At 36.2% G+C, this 22,852-nt stretch overlaps 1 pseudogene; it reads left to right on the forward strand.

Annotated features, from left to right (window-relative positions):
• Positions 1-9,161: 9,161 nt before the first annotated feature.
• Positions 9,162-10,520, forward strand: LOC110206925 (histone acetyltransferase KAT8 pseudogene; annotated as a pseudogene).
• The last annotated feature ends 12,332 nt before the right edge of the window (positions 10,521-22,852 follow it).

Genomic DNA, 22,852 nt, shown 5'->3' on the forward strand with positions numbered 1-22,852 from the left:
TTACATAGATGAAAAAACCCACTCATGACTAGCACTAAGCAGAAAATAAAATATCAATGCTTAAAAAGAATTCAGTCTTTGCGTTGATGATTTAAGAAAATAAATAATGAAACACCTTCCCCAGACCAAAAAAAAAAACTAATTTAAACCTTTCCAGGATCTACTTATCTGCTTTGCTCAACTTGTGTTTTTAATGTCCTAAGTTTTCCTCACTTTAATTAACTAGTATATATGATCAGCTTTCCTGAGTATGGACAACAGATGTAAGACAAAACATCAATTCTCTGAGTTGGAGAAAACTACAGAATCCCTCTAATTTAGTCTACAAAATAGTTGGTAAATGAAGTTTTACTTGAACACCTCTACTGAAGGGGAACTCACTACTACCTAATTCTACTTTTGCAAAGTTCTAATCACAAAAAAATTGTTAATTACAACTGTTCTTTTGCCCTTTGTCTTTGTTTTTTTGTCTTTGACCTCCTTTATGGTATATTTATAGCAGTGGGACCTCTGGATAAAATAGTATGAGCTTTTTGCTTTTTTTTATTTAATTCACAATTGCTTTTCAGAATGAACTAATTCATAGCTCTACTACGTTGTATTCATAGTATGCTTGTATTTCCAAATTCTCTCCCACCTCAATTATTTTCTCCTTTCATCATTTCTGTTAATTTGCTCACCTCAAAGTTTTGATTAGTATTTCTCTCATTATTAGTAACTTGGAACAATATTTCATATGGTTATTAATCATTTGTAATTCTTCCTTTGAGAATGATTTGTTCATATTCTTTGACCACTTAACTGGGACTATGCTGTGTGTGTGTGTGTGTGTGTGTGTGTATGTGTGTGTCTGTATGTGTATACAGAAAGAGAGAGAGAGAGAGAGAGAGAGAGAGAGAGAGAGAGAGAGAGAGAGAGAGAGAGATTTCTTCAGAATTGCATTTTTGAAAGCTTGCCATCACTTCTGGGCAAACTTTACCTGTAATTTTAGGCTACAAGAATCCTATCCTATTTATCCTTCCTTCAAATCCTTCAAAAGTTGAATGTCCCAAATCCAGGGAGCATATCAGACTATTCCCATCTTTATTCTATCACAAATTCTAAGATTGAGTCACTCCCCTACAATATTCCTTTCATTTCAACTTTAATATTCAATTCTTCCCTTTTTAGCCAGAATTAGGTCTACAATAACAATTCCCTTATATTTTTCCCTTTTTGGAGGATGAAATTGTCATTTGTATCATGCTGTCAAATAGGATCAACACAGCTTTCTTACACTAGTCCTTGTGGTGGAGATGTAGCCACTCCCCAAAAATATAGATGTGATGTAATTGAGTCTTAAAGTAAGTTGCTTGTAGCTATCTGAATTGAATTTGACTTCCATCTTCAGTTCGCCATGGAGATAGAGATAACTTGAGATTTACCCTAAAATGGCAAAGAAGGAGAAACCTAAAAAAAATCCAAGCAACGATTTTTTTTGCCTGGTTATTTTTACACTTTATTTGAATCAGATCAGTTCATTTATTTGAGTCATTCATTCATATGACAAATATTTAGTGAGTACCCACTATTTTCAGGGCACTCTACTATGAAATAGAAAAATAAGAACTCATCTCTGCCCTTGATAAGATTATACTATAGTCATATATACAGATAATATTTTTAAAGCATTGTTTAAAAACATTTATAATAACTTCTACATGGGTATATTTTCCCCAAACTCTATAAGCAAAAATTATAATCTAACAGTTCCCTAGATCAGCACCCCTCTTGCAAATTTTTAATATCTTAGGAAGAGGTCTGCTTGTCTCATAAAGTGGGTATCATCTCTCTGCTCAAGAGAACTAGGACTAGAATCTTAATGCATCCTTAACTAAGTAATCCTAGCTAGATCTCTTGCATACTATTTACTTCAGCATGAAACAATTTGAGCTAAAGGACTTTGCTTTGTTCTTAACCAAAAGGGAAAGGTTGCCCTATGGAGGGAGGCAGGAATTCCATATTTAATCTTGTTTTATTTAGGGAAATAATGGAGTCTTGGAATTACTATTTGCAAATGCAGTTGTATGAATTGATTCTGTCCTTGATCAGCTTTTCACTCTCATAGGAGTAGTTCTCAATCTATTGCAACTTCCTTATAGTTCTTCCCATGATTCTCAACCAAATAGTATACCTAGTCAGTGAGGTCTCAAGACAGAAGATAGGCTTACTTCAGGCTACATATCACATAAGACATATAGCTCTGTATCAGGGATGCTAAGAGAGCTTGAGTGTGAGAACCAATTTTGTAGAGTAAGCTCATGACAGAGTGAAAAACATGGTTGAAATCTTGTAATTCAGTTTTTTGAAAGATCTAGCCTTTATTAAAATCTAAGATTTTATACTTTGAACATGTGATGCCTCTTTTCTTAAACTATGTCTTTAACCTTAATAATAGCACATCTATCAGTTGTCTGTAAAATCAAGATTTGTCATGGTTTTCATTTGGACATTCCATCTATCACAGAAAACAAGTTTGCTAGCATGTAGGGAGGGAAATAGCATGACTGTATTACAAAAATTAGAATCTGCATTATATATGGTTGATACCAGGACACCAATATTTTGAGACTTACTTAGATCTGTGAGTGTAAGTTCTAACACATTCATACCTTTTTATCTTGTGTATATCTTGTTCATATGTTTCCATAAATCTGTCACATGGGGAAAAGGAGAATTGATCTAAAAGAAGTCAAGCTGCCTTCTTTTAGGTCTTATGAAATTATTAAATGGATTACATGAGTTCTCTACTTATTATCCCATACTTTCAGCTACATGAGGGTCAATTTGGTCTGATTCTTTTAAATTGAATAAGTCTCTATTAAGCGCCAACAATATTCTAGGCATCTTTTTTTTTTTTGATTCTGAATCTCTTTGATGATATATACCACAGGTTAAGGATCATAAAATAATTGTGTAACCAGTGGCTTAGAAATGTAAAGAAATACATTTTTGGAAGCTATAGAACACACAAAATCAAATTTTAAATGTTAAAAAAAATTTCTGTTCCCAAGTCTAGAATTAGAAGTTAAAATTAACATCAGTTTTACAATTGTCTAAGGAATCTTTTCTTTTCCATGACTTCACCCAGAGAAAATGTTCATTCTCCTTGATAACTTTTGTCTTCATGTAATTCCATTTTTGTACTTCTTGTGTCAGCAACATAGATATTATTCATTATGTAATAGCACTCACTTTCCTTTTTGTTCTTATACTAGAGATAGGGCAATCTATGTGCCCAATTTATCATTTGGCAAAGAATCAATATATTTTCCAAAGCAATTTTACTCAAATATCCATAGCTCAATTAAGATAATTCAATTAGACTTTCACTTTATTTGAAATGGAAATCATTTAGAATCTTTTTTAACAAATAAAGTCAAGTCATGCAAGTATTTTATGTGTTATGGTTTCAAATAATAATGGACATCTGGTTTTGGAAAAGTCATGGAATATTTCATAGATAGGATCATGTATATTGTTTCCTTTATAGCATGCCAGGCAAGTGTATAAACAACAGCTGATCCATTTCACCTTTTACTTCGTGAAAACTGACTCACTGATAGGACAAGGATCTTAGTTTACATCATTAATGGTGTTCCCCCACTGCACTCCCTTTTCAGTAAATGCAGAAAAAATTAATATATGATTCTACTACATACTAAAATGCAGCTTGTCATGTTTTGTATTCCTGTCAATTTTTTAAAATAGAATTTAAGTATGAATCACCTCATAAAATGAGGGCTTAGTGATTCAGGTTTATAACAATTAGTAATGAAAATGCCTTGTTAGCGATATGAAGACCTCTTGGTTAGAAAAAATACAAATGGAGTTTAAATGGTTTATCGCACTTGTTTCATATTTATGGAAGAGTGGATCAAGTCTTTCTTGGGAATCATATCACCATGTGCTCTAAACATATAACCACTGAGTCAATGTAGCATGGATTTAAAACAAAAAATAGTCAAAGCAGAATAAAGGTTATGACATGACTGCCATTTCTTCCCTTTATGATGAACTTCAATTAGAACAAAATTAGTTGAATTGAAGGAGAAAAATGGAATGAGCATGTGCTTAATTCAACTAAATTGAGTAATTATTTGTAAAGCATTAATGCTAAGATCACAGATTCAGAGGTAGAAGGGATTTTATAGCTTAGGCCTAGAGAATCCAAGTGACTTACTCAAAGTAGCAGTTAACAGACAGAGCTGGGATTCAAAACAATGTTCTCTGACACCAAACCTAATGCCCTTTCCACTTTACGTTGTTGCCTTCCATTGTGTTAGGTACTGGGAATACAAAGATGACAAAAGGACATATGTGTGAAAATGAGCTAAGAAATGTTATTTCATTGGAGAATAATCACAGAGGTAATCAGAAAAGGTTTTTTAACTGTGCTCACATATTTTTTAATGTATAATAATAATAACAATAGCTAGCATTTTGCTTGAAGTTTGCAGCAAATTTTACCTGTTTTAGCAGGAAGGTGGTAAAATGGATAGAGATCCAAGCCTAGAGTCAGGAAGACTTGAGTTCAAATCCAGTCTCAGACACTTACTAGTGATATGACCCTGGGCAAGTCATTTAACTTCAGTTTGCCTCAGTTTTCTCATCAGTAAGATGGGGAAAATAATAGTACCAACCTCCCAGGGTTGTTGTGAGGATCAAATAAGATAACAATTTTATAGCAGATACTACATAAATGTTGGCTGATTTTGTTATTATTACCTCATTTTGTTCTACCATCAAATCCAGGGGTGGATAGGCTGTTATCCCATTTTATAGATGAGGAAACTGAGGCTGAGATACTTTAAGTAGCTTGTACAGGGTCATGCAGTCAATAAATACACACGGCAGGATTCAAACTTCGGTCTTCTTGATTTCAAATGCAACATTCTCTGCACTACACTACCTGTTCACCTGGAAAACATGTGCTTGTTTTCATCATCATTAGTTCAGTATAAAACCAATACTTTGGATTTCAGGGATGAAAACTAAGTAAAATTACATTTGTGGTTCATAGCTCATAGAATCCTGATACAGATGCCCAGTGAGCATTGAGAAGTTGAATATAGAGGTCAAACTCTTTTAGTCACATATGCTGATCTGCCTAAGTACCTTGAAAGCTAGTAGTTAAAAAAAGAAAGCATTAAATACATAACAGATGCAGAAATTTATGTTGGAGTGATTTTGTTATAGACACAGGATTGTCAGCACCCTTTCCACAATCATTTCTTTCACCTATTCATGTGGTGTGCATATGTGATTGCTGGTGATACATTCAGGTTGTGATTCAAAGCAGTATTTGTGCCTGTGCCCCTATTGAACCAGCTTTTTATCTGATTTCGTTTTTTCCCTCAAGCTATAGAATTCAGTGGCTGTTCCCCATCCCCACCTCCACCCCCCAGTTTCTACTGAATATCATTTTGTAGGTATCTTTTAATGTGAAAAGGGGTTTAGGAAAGGCAGGTTGGCATAATTTTTGGAGGGCAAGCTTTTGTGTCAGGAAAACCTGAGTTCAAGTCCACCCTCTCATTCATACTGGGTTTGTGACTGAGCATGATATTTTATTTCTTAGTGCTCCACCTAACTTCCTAAAATTAAAAGTTGCCCATCTTCTTTGTAGAAAGGGGCTCCTTCTTAAGAGTTCTCAATATCAAAGAAAAATTGCTAACAACTACAAAATAGGTTGGTTGGGCTGGCCTCTGAGATCCTTCATTACTCTCACATTTGTGGAGACATTTCTTATTGTTAAACTCTAACAAATTTTCACTAACCTATTCATTATGTAACATTTCTAGGAAACAAATGTGAAAAAAAGATTTCCCCCCTCATTAAAACTTCTGTAACTGCAATATCATTAGCTATCTTATATCTCACCTCCACTAAGAGCAACCCAATCAACACCAAGTTCGCCCTTTTTTCTCATTAGTTTCTTTCCCTATGGACATTTTTTTTTTGTCGGTGGACCTCCTACTGCTACTGTTGGTACTGAAAATTCTCCAATGACCAATCTCTTGTTGCTTGGCAATATCTTGCCTAAGAAGAAAGGAAGATGCCAGCTGCTATTCCAGATCTCACAAGACCCTGTACCAAAAGAAAAAAGATGCAAACAAGTGATGGCTTATCAAAGACAAGGGGTAGGAAAGGATAAGGAAGAGAAGAAAAGGAAGGGAACAGAAGAGAAGGGAAGGATAGTGAAAGAAAAGGAAAGAAGATTAGAGAATGAAAGGGTAGAGAAGGGAAGGGAAGAGTATGGAAGGGAAAGGAAGGGAAGGGTAGGAAAAACAAAGGGGAAAGAGGGTAAGGAAAGGAAGAAGAAAAGCATTTATATGGCATCTACTATATGCCAGACACTATGCCAAATACTTTTTTTTTTACAAATATTATCTCATCTTAATTGATTATTATCACCTTGTGAGGTAGGAGCTACTTATTATTATCCCCATTTTATAGTTGAGGAAAGTGAAGCAAAGAGAAGTGATTTGCCCAGGGTCACATAGCTAGCAAGTTTCTGAGGCTGGACACAGGCTTGCCTAGGTTATACATTCAGAGAACTGTGACCTGATTGAGGAAAGAGAGGTGTGGCCTCCAACCACTGACTCTCCAGAGATTAGTCATCCTTATACCTAAAGGCCAGTAGGAAAGAGGGGCCTGAGGGGAGAGGACTGCCTTTTAACATATCCATGGAGCTTTGGTCCAGCAGCCAAATAAAAGTATCATCACAGTCAGTAGAAGAAGTCTTGGGATATCTGTGCCTGCTCTGAAGTGTGTGGGGCAGCGGACCCTCCATCACACATTCCGAACGGTTTACTAAACGACAACAGATGTTTAGAACAGGAACGGATTTTAAAAGACTTCTAGCCTAATCCCCTTATTTTATAGTTGAAAAAACACAAGATCATCCAAACCAAGGCCACTCAGCTATTAAGTGTTTGAGCCAGGATTAATTCAAACCCAGGTCCCATAACTACAAGTTATGTACCTAATTCTAATGTATCCTCGTCACCGCTATCAAAACTGTTTTTAATATTTGAACATCAAGCATATAAAATACTGTGATCAGTACAATATAAAATATTTTCTTAAGGCTAAGCACAGGATCATAGATTTGGAAAGGCATTTTAGGGACCACCTGTCCATCCCTCCCATTTTATACAAAATGAAACTGAAACCCATTGAACCCAATATTTTTAAGAAGTCAGTCTTGAGGGGCAGCTAGGTGGCACAGTGGATAGAGCACCGGCCCTGAAGTCAGGAGGAGCTGAGTTCAAATCCGGCCTCAGAACAAACACTTGACACTTACTAGCTGTGTGACCCTGGGCAAGTCACTTAACCCAAATTGCCTAAAAGCAAAAAAAAAAAGTCAGTCTTGAATCCCAGTTCTTCCTGATTCCAGGGCCATCTATCTCTCTATCAGCTATACCATTTGGCTTCTCATAGATGTGTGTATGTGTGTGTGTGTGTGTGTGTGTGTGTGTGTGTGTGCGTGTGTGTGTGTGTGTGTGTATTTCCTAAGGTCACACAGTTCATTATTTACAGAGTAGTGATTTGAATCAGGCTTTTCTGACTAAATCCAGGACTTATTCCACAGTACCACATGACCTCCATAGGTCCTACTCTTTGGGTTTACATTCTAAGGGGAAAATATCATTAATAGTAATATAATAAAGGAAATTATATGACTCATGATATTTATATAGACTAGTTATATTTATATAGGGCCACAAAATATTTTATATGCATTGTGACTTCACAACATCATCCTATGACCTACCCTTTCAGAGATCACATAAGTTACCACTCCAAGTCATCATCAACTTACTTTTGGGTTAAGGATAGAGGATGAAGGAAATATCCATCTGCCCCTTGCTTCTATTCTTTGGAAGAAGGGACAAGAGAAGAGGTAAAGAAGGAATCTTGAAAAGTAAATGAGCCAGAAAGACTTGATTTATTAGTTCACTTTTATGGACCATGTAGGACAGCTAAGTGTCACAGTGGATAGAGTGCTGGGCCTGAAATCAGGAGGACCTGAGTTTAAATCCAGCCTCAGGCATTTGCTGTCAATATGACCCTGGGTAAGTCACTTAACCCTGTTTGCCTAAGTTTCCTCATCAGTAAAATGTTCTGGAGAAGAAAATGACAAACCACTTCCAGTATCTTTATCAAGAAAACCCCAAATCAGGTCATGAAGAGTTAGGAAAGACTGCATGATTCAACAACAACAACGTTGATGACAACCATGAAGATGGGGCAATTTGTAGGACAACGACATGTCCTCCTGAGTATCAGTCAGCCAGTCATCTTGGAGGCAGCCCTGATCTCTGAAACCCAATCAACAGGGTGCCAGTAGGCAAGCCTACACACCTTGGGGAAGCTCAGATGCTTCCAACCAAACCCCATACTCTTACACCTCATTAGTTTAACTGGGGAACTGATTAGCTTGATCAAGCACTCCAATAAATCTCCTTACAAGTGCATAAGCATACATTTTTACTTGCTTTTTATATGTTTTTATTTTGTTGGGAGCTGTAGTTCAATTGCTGGAAAACCTGGCATGGAAACTCCCTTCCAGTTGCAAATCAACAACTAACTTGTCAATAACTTGGATTCTTACAGATTTGCCCAGAGCACTGAGATGTTAAGTGACTTACTTATGGTCACAGAGTCAATATTTTTAGGAAGTAGCTCTTGAATTCAGGTCTTCCTGACTCCAGGGCCATCTCACTATCAACTACATCATTCGACTTCTCATATTCATGTATGTATGTGTGTGTACGTATACATATACATGCACATGCATGCACATTGTTCAATTGTGTCCAAATCTTCGTGACCCCATGAAATAAAGCACTTCCATCCCTCCAGTATTTCTGAAAGTACAAGTTCATGTTCATTGTTTCCATGACACAATATATCCATTTCATCCTCTGCCTTCTCCTTTCCCTTTTGCTCTCAATCTTTCAGTCTTTTACAATGAGTCCTGTCTTCTCATGTGGCCAAAGTATTTAAGCTTCAGCTTCAGTAGTTGATCTTCCAGTAAAACCCTGAATTAATTTCTTTAATTATTGACTGATTTGATCGCTTTGCTATCCCAGGGACTATCAAAAGTCTTCTCCAGGATGGCAACTTCAAGCTCAGAGACAGTGGCCAGGGTTGGAGTCCAGGGAAAGGTGATGCCAGGGATGGAGAGAGACCTCCTCACCCCAGGCCAGGCCTCCCCTCCCCCCATAGGAAACCTACCTCTGCTGACATTCAGACAGTACCTGGCACCTGGCACTCAGTGGAGGTGATTCAATCTTGTGTGAATGACAAAGAAGGATGAGAGGAATTCTACATACATTACGTGGGCTTTAACCAGTGGCTAGATGAACAGATGGACAAGAATTGGCTGACTTTGACCAAGATGGTGAAAGAAGCTGTTCAGAAGAACTCTGAGAAGACCTAAGTGAGTTGGCAGAGCAGCTTGAGTGCAACATCATCTGCAGCCAGAAATGCAAGCATGATGAGATCAACCATGAGCAGAAGACCTATGCAGAAACGGATCCCTCAGCAGCCGCACTAGAAAAAGAACCTGAAGCAATTAGCAAGGTGAAGTATGTAGACAATATGTACATTGGGAACTAGGAGATTGATACCTAGCACTTCTCCCCATTCCCTGAAGATTATGGGAAATGGCCCAAACTTAGATTCTCCAAAATTTGAGAAGAGCTACTGTTTCCATTTGGGGCAGTGCCAGTGGAAACAGCCGCCTTACAAGGAAATCTATGGAAAGAATAACATCTTGGTGTATGAGGTATAGCAAAGACTATAAGATTTATTGGCAGAACTCATGTCTATTGGCCAAGCTCTTCCTGGACCACAAGAACCTGTACTTTAATGTGGAACCATTTGTCTTCTATGTCTTGATTGAGGTGGACAGGGGGCCCACATCATGGATTACTTCTCTAAGGAGGAGTCCTTAGATGGGAATAATGTGGCCTATATCCTGACCCCTCCCCCCCATATCAGCACTGAGATTATGGCAAGTTCCTCATTGCCTTCAGTTATGAATTGTTCAAGTTGGAGAGTACAGTGGGTTCTCTGGAGAATCCAGCAGGACCCAGGACCAGTAACTATGATAGCTCAGTTTGGAGATCTTGAGGGATTTCCAGAGCATTTTCCATCAAAGACATCAGCCAGATGACCAGCATCACAAAAAATGACTTCATCAGCACTCTAAGTAACTCAACCTGGTCTAGTACTGGAAGAGGCAGCATGTCATCTGTGTCACCCCCAAACTAGTGCAAAAGCACCTTAAGAGTGCCCAGTACAAGAAGCCACCTATAACAGTGGATTCAGTTTGCCTCAAGTGGGTACCACCCAAGCAAAATCAAGTAAAGCTGTCCAAGAAGAGAGTGGTACTCAAACCAGTGTCCCTGCACCTCCCTGTATCCCTACCCACTGGCAGCCTTAGACCTGTGAGGGGTAAATATGTATAGACTTGTGTGCCTACCTTCAAGCTCTAAATTTTTTTTTAATAAGGAGACCTTAGCTTGTCAAGAAAAAAGTCTTCTCCAGCACCACAATTCAAAAGCATTGATTCTGTGGTGCTCAGCTTTCCTTATAGTCCAATGCTCATAGCCATACATTCCTACTAGAAAAGCATAGCTTTGACTATATGTACCTTTGTGGGCAAGATGATGTCTCTGCTTTTTAGTATGTTGTCTAGACTTGCCATAGCTTTCCTTCCAAGAAGCAAGTGTCTTTTAACTTCATGGCTGCAGTCATCATCTGCAGTTGATCTTTGAGCCTGAGAATATAAAATCTGACACGGCTTCCATTTCTTTTGCCTCATTTACCAGGAGGTGATAGGACCACTTGCCAAGATCTTAGTATTTTTTATGTTAAGCTTCAAGCCAACTTTCATACTCTTCTCTTTCACTGTCATCAAGAGGCTTCTTAGTTCCTTTTCACTTTCTGCCATCAGAGTGGTGTCATCTCCATATCTGAAATTGTTGATATTTCTCCTGGCAGCCTTAATTCCAGATTTTGATTCATCCAGCCTGACATTTCACATGATATACTCTGCATGTAAGTTAAATAAATAAGGTGACAACATACAGCCTTCTCATACTCCTTTTCCTATCAGTTGTTCCATGTTCTGTTCTAACTGTTGCTTCATGGCCTGTATAAGGGTCCTCAGGAGAGACACACACACATGTGTATATGTATTTATAATATACAGGTTAAAACTGCACACAAAATAATAACTCATGTTGCCTCTAAAATCTGCTTCTGGGAAGACTGAGGCTGGTAGATCACTTGATCTCTGTACCTTGATATTTTTGGGCTGCAATAGCTAACTGGATTTACACAGTAACTCCAACACCAATATGGTAAACCCCCATGAGAGGGCCAGAACTTCTTTGCAATAAGTAGTGAAATTGGGTAAGTGAGTAGTCACTGCACTTCCAGCCTAGGTGAGAGGGGGAATTCAGTTTCAAAAAAAGCAAAATAAAATGAATAAAAAACTCATTTCTATAGAGCTTTTATGTATTTTTCATTTAAAACTCAGAACTGTTTGAGATATGTGTGAATTATTGCCCATTTTAGACATGAGAAAATTAAGGTTCAGAGATGTTATATGACTTAGCCAAGGTCACTGCTTCTAAAATCCAGGACTTTCAGCCCTAAGGCACTATACCATGTCTCCTAAATACAAACTCACTCTAGAAAGAAGACATATTTAAGCTACCCTTTGACATTTTCACATTTATGAAAGCTATAATTCATGAGTGTCAATAGCATAGTCAGCTGACATAACTACTAATGGAACAGAGTAGTTGTATGGGTCATGATTGGGGTTTTTTTTGGTGGGGGGTTTAATCATTGATATTTTGCTTCAGAGAGGCCTGTTTCTATTGATATTTTATCATGGATGTGTCTGGCATTCTGGGAATTTATCACAATGGAAACTAAATAATGCAGCCTCTTTACTGTGTCCTCCTACTCAACTCTTGCCTGTCCTCATCTCATCTCTCAAATGAGTGAGCACTCTGAGCCCTTCTTGTACTTTCCCTCATGGGTTACTGTTTGGTTTACACCATCCCGGAGCGGGGAAAGTGGAAACATGATTAAAAGGCTTCTCCTAGAAGCAAAGGCAGTGTCAGAGTGAAAAGTTTTTGGGTTTTTTCTCTAGTTCAGGAAAAAAAACACTACTAAAATATACTAGGGCATACAGGCTGAATACTGGGATGAGACATTATTGTTATTTCTGTTTCAGATATTTGTTAATAACAATTAGCAATCATGACAAAACTAGAACTGTCTGGACTAAACAAATGGGCTATTTGTTTTGATTGATTTACACGATCCTTGTAGTATCACAACAGATTTGACATTTTTTTTCTCCTGGATAGACTTATTGTTTAATTCAATTAATTGATTGTTTTCATGACATAGGGATGGTTTGATTCAATAGAAAGTGAGTAAATTCTCTGTTTTGGAGATCAGAGCTTAATGTAATTTAGTATAATTTGTGCATATGACTGGTAAGAGACCAATACATATATGTATACACATACATATTTATAGATATAATTATGTATGTACATCGTACATATGCGCATGTGTACACATATGCATACATATGTGTCTATTTTTTTTATTCAGCTATATGTTTTTCCTCCTCACACTGACTCTCCAAAACAAAAAAAAACCAACCTTGTAACAAACAACCATAGTGAAGCGAAACAAATACCCTTGTTGATTGTGTTTAAAAAAAAAGTCTTATTCTATTTAGTTTATCTTCTCTCAACTTAATAAGACTATAAGCTGGCTAAGGTTAAGAGCTATTCCTTTTATTCTTCCTAATATGTATTCTTTCTAATGAATATGGATATGCATTCGGCTTAGGCAAATAATTGTAAAAATAAATATTTGCTGATTTGACTTTCTAGGATGTTGTCACTTTGGTGAAAAAGAATATTTAACAATTTATCCTGTAGAAGCTCACATATTCATATGGGGAAAACATTAATCTGTCAATTTAGTAGTAGTAGTGGTAGTGGTAGTGGTAGTGGTAGTGGTAGTGGTAGTGGTGGCAGTGGTAGTAATAATAAATAGTTATCATTTATCTAGTACTTTAAGGTTTCAAAGTGTTTTTACAAATGTGATTTCATTTTATCTTCACAATAACCCTGGGAGATAGGTGCTATTATTTTCCTCATTTTGTAAATGAGGCTCACCAGCCTAGAGGGTAACATAATTAATGTTTCTGAGGCTAGATTTACAGTCTGGTCCTCCTGACTCCAGGCCCAGCACTCTATCCACTATCACCTACAGTTTGTTCCTTTGTTTAGATGGACCTTGTGGTTTCATTCCACTGAGGAACTTCCACTGTGCAAAACTTTTCTAGCAACTTGTCTATAATTCAGGCTTAGAGAATTCCCTGGGGCCATAGAGGTTAAGTGCCTTGATTGTGTCCATGTAGTTATTAAGTGTTAGCAATAAGCTTTGAACCCATTTTCAAGTCCTCCTGACTTGAGCTCTATACCATGCTATCTCTACTTTGGGCACATAAAACTTTACAAAAAATTATTATTGATTGCTTAACCACAGTCATTGCTTTATAGAAGTACCATATTAGAAAAAAATAAGGTGTATATTAATTTTATATAACATTTATTGATGGGAAGCTAGGCAGTGCAGTGGATAGAGTGCCTGGCTGGAGTCAGGAAGACATCTTCCTGAGTTCAAATCTGTCCTCAGATACTTTTTAGCTGTGTGAGCCTGGGCAAGTCACTTAACCCTGTTTGCCTCAGTTCATCATCTGTAAAATGTGCTGGAGAAGAAAATGACAATCCACTCCAGTGGTTTGTCATGAAAACCCAAAATGGGGTCACAAAGAGTCAAACACAACTGAAAAAATGACTGAGCAAATATTTATTGATAAAAATTTTAGATTTTTGAACAATTTTCAAAAGAAAAAAATTTAAAGTGTGAACAGCAACTGTTGATTCTTTCCACATGAGAAATGTAAGCAGGATAAAAGAGAAATGAAGGAAATTGTCCAAGTATTCAAATTCTCTTTCCCTGAAAAGCTTATCTCTATTAGACTTGATCTATGTGTCATTCTCTGTCTTTAAAAGGATGACCTATTTATTTTTGCCTCCCTTCTCTCTTAAAAGTCCCAAAGTAATTTAATGAAATAGAATAATAAGAAAAATAACAATAAAACATTACTCCCATATATCTGAGGTAAACATAACAAATGCTCACATCACCTTTGGGAAGAGTAGATACAGGCAGTGTAAATATATAATCAGGGCAACCTATTTGTTTTTTTATCTAACACTGGGCTCTGGGTACCAGATCATAAAATATTACTGTGATTAAATGATAGTAAACCGAAGCTGTGGTTTATAGTGCATAAGGTGAATGAATAGTAATGCTTTGACTTTTTATTTTGTATAACACCAATTTTTAATGTTCTCTCTATTTTATTTCCCATTTTATATGAACATGATTTTTTATTGCTTTCTATTGGTATAGCTGAAATAAAGTAGAATTATAGAATTTCTGGGTTTCTATGTAACCTTTGCAATCATAAAAGAGTGAAAACACATCAAGGTATCATAAAAATTCAGGAAAGCAAATTCTTTGCTTTTATATTCCTTAGTATGAAGCTCAAAATAAATGTAGGGCAAAATCTTAAACTTTCATCTTGAAGGATTAGCTTAAACACTAAACATTGTATATACATATAGATATAGATCTCTCTCTCTCTCTCTCTCTCTCTCTATATATATATATATATATATATATGTACATATATATATATACACACACACACATATGTATGTATATACGTATGTTATATAACAGGAATGATGACATCTGGAAGGCATTTCAGCAATAGGAAGAGCCAAAAGTCAATGGAATGCAACATGTGGATAAATCTTATAACTTTTGATATGTGGTTAGGTATTTAACTGCCCTTTGGCAGTTAATGCCTCAGTCCTTTGATATGCAACACTAGAATGCTGATGTCAATACTGAATGATTTTTTTCCAAAAAATATTAATATGTTCTGAAGTTTATCATGCAAGCCTAGTACTTTGTTCAGAACCTCAACCATGGGTGGTATCATATGAAATGAGAGATTTGTATTGAGGAAAGAGTCTAGTCTTAAACCAGAAAGGTTTGTCTAGTGGTTCTCATTCTTACCAAGCTGTGTGGCTCTAGCCAAATCACTTATTCTTTCTGAAATTCATTGTTCTCAACCATAAAATGGGGAGAATAGTATTGTGAAGCTTCCTCAGTTATGAAATGTGGATTATACTTTCACTATCTCCCTCATAGGGTTGTTATGAATTACTTTGCAAATATTTGTTTTTTCAATTATAATTACCTTGGTCATAACTGTGGTGGCATCATGTATTTGAGAAAACAGCATGGGAAAAAAAATCACTGGATTTTGGAGTCTACACACCTGAGTCTGACTCTTGGCTCAGAAACTTCATTGCTGTTTGACCGTTGGTAAATCACTTAACTTCTCACTGCCTCACTCTTGTTTTTTTTGTTTGTTTTTGTTTTCAATGAATCAAATAAGAATACTGTCCTCAGGATAGTTGGAAAGATGAAATGAGTATATATATATGTGTGTGTGTGTGTGTGTGTGTGTGTGTGTGTGTGTGTGTGTGTGTGTGTGTGTGTGTATATATATATGTGTATATATATGTGTGTGTGTGTATGTATATATATATGTATATATATGTGTGTGTGTGTGTATGCATATATATGTGTATATATATATATAATTGTGACATTCTAATTTTTAAAAATTTTTATAGCATCATAACAACAGTTATTGTTTATCCATAAAAGATGTTGATAGTTAAGAAATATAAATAAATAATTTGGGAAATCCATTTCACCTAGGTAATGACAGTCTATTCTAATGTAAGAGTGAATTCATATCACTAGATCATCAGAATATTTTAGAATAATAGGAATTTTTTAAACTTTAGGTACCAAATTCATTAGAAACTATTACAAAGAAAAATGATATGAAAATTTCAGTCAGAGGTCAAATTTGGAAAATAAATTTGAAAAGTAAAATCATATAGTTTTCCCATAATCTCCCTTTATCTACAAGCTTATTCCTTACTGACTACAAATATCCCAGATCACATCTATCCTTTAAAAAATAATCTTCATTTGACCCTGGCATCCCCTCAAGCCATTATCCCATATCACTCCTCCCTCTCCCTGCCAAAATCTTGAAAAGCCAGTTTAATGGCTGTCTCTGCTTCTTCATGTCTCTTTCATTTTTCAACATCTTGAAATAATGTTTTCTTAATTGCTAAATCCAAAGGTGTTTTCTCAAGCCTCATTCTTCTCGACCTCTCGGCTGCATTTGACACCTTTAACTACTCTTTCTCCTGGATAGTCTCTCCTCTCTCTGTATTCACAATATGACTTTCTCTTAGTTCTCTTCTGTCTCAACACTCCCCTTTATTCTCCTTTGCTGATCATCATCCATCTATGCTCTTCTACCCACTATGCATAGTTCTCTGACCTGGACCCTCTTGTCTTTTCTCACTGCACTTTCTCTCTTGGTAAGCTCAACACTTACCATGGGCTCAATAATAATTTTTCTCATGAGTTCCAGTTGTTCCCATCACCACCTTCTTAATCATTTCCTCTTGGGTGTACCATAAGAATCTCAAAAACATGCCCAAATCAGAATTTGTTATCTCTCCCCAAAGAAACATCCCTCTTTCCAACTTCCTGTTTCTCTCTACCATCCTTCAACTAGAATATAAGATCCTTGAAAGTAGCAATTATTTCATTGGGGTTTTTTTTGCACAAATACATGCTTGATAGGTATGATACAAATGCATGACTTATTGATTGATTTCAGTTGTTCAACTTAATATGCACAGTCTTCCTTTACTGTTCACTCTCCACTAATTCTTCTTCCTCCACCTTTTTCCAAAAGGGATTTACATTACTGCAGGAAGTTGAGGCCAAAAACCACCACTCTGCTTTCTTCAGAGAGAAGGGGGTATCAGTATATTTATCTGCTTCCTTAATTATTCATCTAGGAAATATAATTAGGTTTTGAGTTAACTTTTGATCACTTTATCATTTTGGGATGAGGAAGACTCCAAACTATATATACCCAAAGCTTGACCCTTTTCTCACCTAATGGCAATTCCACAATGAACAAACATAGAGAATAGCAAAGGAGCTCATTTAAACCAAAGAAGGTATACACAGGACAGTATGTACCAGACGATAAGAGAATGAAGGAGCTCTCCCATTGAGAGTGAAGTAACTTGGCTCAACAAAGATAGAGGGTCCTGGATCTCAACTAAGGGAAAACTCTCCAAAATTTCCAAAGTAGCAATCTGGGAATAGAGATATGATGGAGACTGCCAGTTCTACTCCTGTTTTCCCAGCATCTTTTCCTTTGATAACCTGAAATGGGGTTGGCCTCTTTCATCTTCTCTCTTGAACCTGGATGCCAGCTCAAGTCTCTTACTTGGAATATCCTGAAGAATGCCTCTCCCAAAGGGAGTCACTTCTCACCAACTCCATGGCACCCCTCAAGCAGTTCAGGGCCTTCATCTCCGCCAATAAAGAGAGAGTCCCATATCAGTGGGCTGTGGGACAGGAGTTATACAAATATGGCAGAAATATTAAGCCTGGTCCTTGCCTCCACTGGCAACAAAAGTTAATTTCCCTCCTGACTTTCTCTTTTACTTAACAACCTGTGGATAAATGCAGTGAAGGGAATGTACCAAGAATTCAAGAGCAACTATTTTCTCACTGAATTGTCATTCCATATATTTACAGAGAAAGACCTGGTTTGAGAATGAATGAAATAATTTTTAAGCTACTAGTAATCTTCTATTTATGCCAGTTGCTAATCCTAACTGAGTCTAGCTTGAACTATAACTCCCTGGTTTGACTGCCCAGGCTTCACCTGGGGCATTCAGCTAACACCCTCTGAAAAACTTAGAAAGTACAAAAGCTTCAAAATCTTTACATCTAGTTCTTATATTTTCTTTAGCTTTTTGACCTTAATTATGTTTCTCAGTTCTCTTCAATTGGGATACATCTTACAAGCAGTGATTTCAACAGAATTCATTTTGTAATATTCCAGCATTAGCTGTGAGTATAGTTGATAGCTGTACTCAATGAAATTCATGCTTATGAATTGTATATCAGCATGGGCTTTTTGCCATCACACCATATTGTAACCTTATCCTGCGTATCTTATACATTCCTGAATTACTAACTTTCATTCCTTTGGCTTAGATACACTTTTGCCATGAATTACATTATTTAAAAAATTTTATTTTGTTCTTAAGAGTATTTGTTAAATTTCACTTTTATCTTTGGTGTTATTATCATTTTTCCCCTTTGAAAAAAAGATACTTCTGTATTCACTAGAAATGCTTGTAGTCATTGTTCCATCATGTATTATTGTTCTGATCACTATAACATAAATTTATTCCTATCACTTTCTAGTTGACTTATAAAAAGTAATTGGTTATTTAATGGATAGATCTTTCATTACATGTATCTATATCATCTACCTATATTTTAATGTATACTTACAACATTCAAAATTGAAAATATTGAAATATATTTCCCAAAAATATGGGAGGCAGCATGGTGCAAAAGAAACAGTGCTGGATTTGGAGCCATCTGGGTTTAAATCCCAGGTGCTACTTACTACCTGTGTGATCTTGTGAAAGTCATTGAAATTCTATGGGTATGTTTCCTCATGTATAAAATGAGGAGGAAAATTGGCTCTGAATTCCCTTCCAGCTATAAATCTATAATCTTCCAATCTATGAAACAATCAAATTCTTTGAAGAGGATTGCAGATTTGGAAACAGGATTGGATTCAAATCCCAGCTCTACCATTTATTGGCCATATGAACTTAGGCAAATTGCTTAAATTTTCTGGGTCTCAGTTTCCCAATCAACAAAATGGAGGGATTGGACTAGATGACCTTCAGTTTCCTTTCCTGCTCTAAATCTATGGTTCCATGAAGTTACTTTTGAAGGCCACCAAAATCCTAAATATTGAGTTCTTGGATTTGTGTTAATTACTATTGTTGTCTGAATTGCTTTGATGAGATAAAAAGTTTGTTAATGACTTTAAACTGGATTTAGTATGACCAGGAATATGGGCATAGAATTCAAAGTGACCTTGCCACATTAGTAATTGTTCTTTCAAAAACAGGAGGAAGCTTGAGAAAGACAAGAACACTTAAGGAAATTAACTCCTTGGGAAGCAAATAGCAATGGAAAAAAATAATGGCTCATTAGACATATGCTAGTGATTTTATTATTAAAGACCATAGGATTATGGACTATATTAACAGTTGTAATGAAATTCAGAAGCTCCTTCCATACAAAATATTAATACTGAATCTTTTCTGGGACTCTTCATTTCATGAAAGATGTAGAGTAATTGGATAGGATCCAGTAAAGAGTTACAAAAATGATTGGTATTTTTTTAAGTGACCTATTTGACATCTGGGAAATGATTAAAGCACTTATAATTAATAGAGAACTTTGTCTGGAGGAGAGAATTAAGAGGCAGCTTCATGGATATCATCAAGTAATATAAATTTGACGCATAGTGTTGCAAGAATAATGATGAATTCATCTTTCTTATGGCAGTAGAAATGCATGCTATAAGAACTTTCTTGCACTTATGGGAAATCTTTTCTTGAGATCATTAAGAAGAGACACTCATCTATGTGGAATGATTAAAGATGTGGTCCACTTGAAGGTAGGGGTCAGATTCACTTTTTAAGATACCTCCTATCATAGTATACATGAATATATGGCACTTTGGAAAAGATACTGGTTCTTAAGTCATAGACTTGTGCACTGGATTTTTCTACTTTACTCCAGTAGGAAAAAAATGATTTTCTTTCCACAACTCATTATAAATATTAGGTAGTGTAATACTACTTACATATCCAAGAATAGACAGGATTGGTTTATGCTTTTGCAAAGACGTTTAAAGATTCCCCCCCCCCATTTAATAATATTTCAGGCAATTAACTCCAATATTTCTATAAGTGGGCGTTTGGAGGGGACTTGCTAAATTGATCAGGGTCTCCCCTAATCAGCCCCCTGTGAAATCATCTCACTTACTATATAGACAAACCTCTACATTGTAAGCTTTTAAGAATGTTTTCTACTTCTCTCCCTGCTTTGGAAATGAATCCTCTTTTGATCGTGATTGTGAACAGAGCCACAGCTAGGTGGTACAACAGATAGAGGGCCTGGAGTCAGAAAGACTCATCTTCCTGAGTTCAAATCTAGCTTGAGATACTTAGTAGCTCCTGGGCAAGTCACTTAACCCTGTTTGCATCAGTTTCCTCATCTGTAAAATGAGTTGGAGAAGGAAATGGCCAACTATTCCAGTACCTTTGCCAAGAAAACCACAAATGGAGTTGTGAAGTTGGACATGACTGAAAAATGACTCACCAATAATTGTTATTAGTGCTGCTTGCATTACTTACCTTTCAGGGTTGTTGTGGGGAAAGTGCTTTGCAAACTTTACTATACTTTGAAAAAGTGAGGATTATTATGTTCTGTATCCAGTGACAACGTCTGATAAATAATCCATATGAATGGATGTGTGGGTGCTGATGTGGTACCTCTCTCAGGGATCATAAGTATAAGTGAGTAAGGGTAATCTGGAGGCATGATCTATTTATCCAAAGATCAAAGCTCCAATGGTGAGGATTCCAGACATGTTCACAGGCCTATAGGAATCGTAGCTTTATGGGACTGATATGCCCCTGAAATTTCAACAATATAATGGCATTGGATTTCTGTTATGAGATTGCAGCTAGCCAGGGAACATCTAACTCCAAAATATCAGATCACCTCCACTGCTCTTGAATCTGGTGCTTCTTGGTGTTAAAATCAATTATAAGTTACAGCTGAAGACTTAGCACCAGCTAATATCCCCAGGAGGAAAGAACAGTTGGTAGTATTACTCATTGTTCTTGAGTCCACATTGCTTTTCTGAAATAGTTACTCCTAATTTACCATGCACAAAACTTATGGTTTCATTATGCTATAATCTTTCCATGTATATGCCATATGTGACATCTACATTATTAAAGTCTTGATGTTTAATCAAATTAAAAAGGCAGGATTTCTTTTAAAGGGAGTAGCCCTGATGAAGTAACTGACTTAATCTTTCATAATAAGTCTTACAGTAAAGGATGATATTTCCTGTCTAAGAATTACTGTTTGGAGAGCTCATTATATTGTCTTCCTTTCTCCCTTAAGTGTCATTACCCTGGAAATTCTTACAGTGAGACTGACTCTTGATGACAGCCCTGGTCATAGTTGACCTTTATTCATTCGATTCATGACAGCTCAGTAAGGCTTTGTCATTATTAACAGCCATACATTCAGACAGTATCTCTCAAAGTATGGTCTCCAAGCTTCATTTTTGTAAAGTACACTGCTTCATTTCTTATATGAATCACAAATCCCATTTCACATACAGAAATGCATTCTTATGGCTTAATTGAGCCTCTTGAATATCATATTTGCAGAGAATGAATAATATAAATAGTAATTGTATCCTTTAGTATAGCAGCAACACTATAAATGCTGCAACAAATTCTTTCAGTGATCTATGTTTCCATGATGGAAGATTTTTTTATGTAAAGCATTACTATACAGTCGGAGCAAACCAAAGTAAAGAAACTACTTACCATCAAACTGTCTATATAATGCTATAACAGCTGGTTGAAAGGTAAAAATTGCAACAGAACAGCTTTTTTTTTAATCTCTGTAATGTAATGAAACTATCTTTAGTACTCATTTTTCCTTGAATTGATGCATAATTGAATGAAACAAGTAGATGCTGTAGAGCTGTAAGAGAAAGACCAGAACTAGCTATACTCCTCATTTAGTTTTGTTCCAGGACCTATACGTTCTGAAATGTTCAATTAAACAAAATTTATTATTAAATTAACTTAATTTAGTTACTAAATTAAACAATACTTTAAGTTCTACAAAGCCCTTTATAGATATCATATCCTTTGATCCTCACAATGACCCTGTGAGAAAGATGCTATTATTGTCTCCATTTTACAGATGAGGAAATGGAGGTGGAAATAGAGTGACTTGCTTAAGATCATATAGGTAATAAATATCTGAGGCAGAATTTGAATTCAGTTCTTCCTAAGCCTCACACCATCCCTCTATCCATTATGCCATCTATTAAAAGGCCATAATAATAATAATAAAAGTGGCAGGGCAACTAGTTAGCACAGTGGTTATAGAATACTGGGCTTGGAAATAGGAACATATCCTCATGAGTCCAAATCTGGCCTCAAACACTAGCTATGTGACCCTGGGCAAATCACTTAACCCTATTTGCCTCCGTTTCTTCATCTGTAAAATGAGGTAGAGAAGGAAACAGCAAAATAACTCTAATATCTTTGCCAAGAATATCCCAAATGGTGTCACAAAGATGCAAACACTACTGAAATGACTCAACAACAACAATGTGAGGTAAGGCTAGAAAGGAAAGTTGAGTCAGATTATAAAAGGCTTTGAATGCAAGGAGAAATTTTGTTATTCAAAAAGTTATATAGAACCACTGAGGGTCTTTTGAATAAAACTCATTGAGTTTTGAGGTCAAGGTTGATTAAAGAACAAAGTCAAGAGGGTAAAGATTGGAGGTGAGAAGACCAGTTATATATCTCCTTTTGTGTATTCAGGATAAATCCTAAGTTAGGACTGTTGTAGTGGAAGTAGA

The sequence above is a fragment of the Phascolarctos cinereus genome, unplaced genomic scaffold (genome assembly GCF_003287225.1).
Source record: "Phascolarctos cinereus isolate Bilbo 61053 unplaced genomic scaffold, phaCin_HiC Scaffold_1;HRSCAF=81, whole genome shotgun sequence".
In the NCBI taxonomy this organism is placed as follows: domain Eukaryota; kingdom Metazoa; phylum Chordata; class Mammalia; order Diprotodontia; family Phascolarctidae; genus Phascolarctos; species Phascolarctos cinereus.